Source organism: Corticium candelabrum, chromosome 21 (assembly GCF_963422355.1).
Source record: "Corticium candelabrum chromosome 21, ooCorCand1.1, whole genome shotgun sequence".
In the NCBI taxonomy this organism is placed as follows: Eukaryota; Metazoa; Porifera; class Homoscleromorpha; order Homosclerophorida; family Plakinidae; genus Corticium; species Corticium candelabrum.
The window spans coordinates 9,153-11,863 of NC_085105.1; positions in this window are offsets into that span (position 1 = coordinate 9,153).

Below are 2,711 nucleotides of genomic sequence, written 5' to 3' on the forward strand. Positions count from 1 at the left end.
TTCTACAACACCAAATATACCCAAATTCACACTTACAAATCCGACTACTGACACAATTCTAATAATGGAAAAGATGAATCCCATTGATTACCCAAATAACAACATTTTACCCATTCTGTATCACTATACAACCAATGACTAATATACAGATACATGCAACTGATGCACTACTGAAACAAATTTAGTTAGTCATAATAAACTCAGGCATTGCTATTGTTCATAGAGAGTTCCAGCTGAAACGATTTAATAGTATTGGATGGCAACTTCAGTATCCAGAAGTAAGACTGCACTGCACTATAAATGTGCTAATAGTAATATGCACTACATTGTTAATTTAGAACATACCACAGCAAGAAAACAGCTATGACTGTGGTGTCTTTGTCTGCGAGTTTGCCCGCTGTTTGATTCTGCACAAACCAATGAAATTTTCACAGGTCCATTGCAATGGTTTCAAAGTGCCCGCTACATACTGTTCCATGAACAATAGAATTTTGCATTTAGGATCATATGCCACATATAAAAGAAAGGATAGCAACTGAATTGCAGTCTGGGGTCCTGCTACCTGCTGAATCAGCAACAGGCAACAGTGCCACTGATGCACAAGTACACAAGGTACCTTCACAAGACCAGCCTGCTTTCACAAGTAAGAAGTGTACCAAAGACATATGGGAAACAACAGAGCTGTCTAATGTCACTGAATCATCGTGGGAATAATGGCCAAAATTTCTACAACTTGTTTTACCCAAAGGTTACACTTACATGATAGAGCACATAGAAAGCGTACATTCCCGGGATTTCATAGGAGCCCAAACTGAACCTTTCAATGCACAGATTCGAACAAGTGTTACATGTAGAGATGAAGCACAAAGCTGGCTAAAGTCAATGATGGACCATAGCCAATGCACGTATAGAGTTACCAGGACATACAAGCCAACAATGAAGCGCTTGCTCTTTAGAGTAGATATGCATTGCCAACACCTGCAGAAGGCACTTTTAATCAAACAGCTGGCTTTAAAATCTTCCCATACAACAAAAAAGATCTCGCCTCTGAGCTTCGAAAACAGAAACTAACTGTCCATCAACTCTGATTATGACTGTTGAGAATTCCACCAAGAAACTGTTAAGAAAGTGTCACAATCAATCAAAAGTTCTCCATCCAACTTTTGTCAAGCTACTGTTTGACCACAACCACCCCATACATAGTGCACACTCGCTCAGCTTTCGCTCAATAGCACAACAGACGAAAGACATTTTCTTTGATCTATTTCGCTCAGGACATTTTGCAGCAACTGCATGGCATACATACGAATCAAAACTACTCTTAACTTTCCTCAATAAAACATCAATGCAGCGTGAATTGGCAGACAGGGCAATCAATCCTTCTAGGCAAGATGTATGTAGACTTTACGATACGTGGAGAAGAGCTGAAATGGGGCCTGATGATGGGAAGGCCATGATTGACCAACTACAGGAAGAAATTGACAGGTTTAATAAGCAATACTCACAATTTGGAGGCAAGGCAGAAATGCAACCCTTTCAAGCAGCAACATACCCAAAAGTGATAATGACAGCGATGACAGCAACACGAAAGCAGAAAAGAGTAGTAGTAAACTGTCACCTCCTAAAAAGAAAAAAAAGCTTAAAGAGGCAAATCAACCACTGATTATAGCCATTTGTACCCAACTAATGGCAAGAGCTCATGAAATGGTACAACAATCAAGCGAAATCGTGTTCTGTGATTCCACCTCTACATTAGATTGGTTTGGAAATTCTATGTTTATTATTTCGACAATCCATGCTTGCTGTTCAATTCCACTAGGTGTAATAATCGTGTTTGACGAAAAGCAAGAAACTATCAAAGAGGGGCTTGAAATGTTGAAAAGAGTTTTGCCTACCTCTACATTCTATGATCGGGGTGTACATGTGGGTCCTGCATTATTTATGACAGATGACAGCACTGTTGAACGAGAGGCTCTTCAATCTAGCTGAAAATCATCTTGACTCCTCTTATGCATATTCCATTTCCTACAAAGAAGATAGACGTGGTTACACGATGGAAAGAACAGAATTCCCCAAAAAGATCGTCTGTACTTGATAAAGATGATTAAAGGTCTGGTATATTCGAAGTCAGAAAATGAGCTAAATGGCCTGTATACTAAGCTTCAAAACGATCATATTTCTATTCGGTACCCACCTTTCCTTCAACACATGAAGTCACTCTGGCGGAGAAGGCATGAATGGGCTATATGCTACAGGCATGCTGATATCACTAGAGGTAACCACACCAATAATTACGCCGAAGCAGGCATCAAGATTGTAAAGGATCTGGTCTTCAGCAGAATAAAGGCATACAATTTGACTCAAATGTTTGCCTTTATTACAGAGTCAATGGAAACTTTACTATCAGAGAAAGTTACTCAATGTCTCAAACAGTAGAATGGATCACTTTGTTGCCACCAAATTTCTGGATCAGGGTGCTGAGACAGTTGAACATTGTGCCATTGAAAGTCTTGGCGATAGCATCTTCCGTGTAAAAAGTAGAAAACGCTTAACTGGGTTTGATGAAGACAGTTATGTTGTGGACATGCACATTGGAACTTGCAGCTGCAAGAGAAGGCAAAATGGCTCTCCATGTGCTCATCAGGCAGCAGTTGTGTCCAAATACAAAATAGATAGTGTTAACTGCTTTCCGTCACTAAATGCATCAGCTA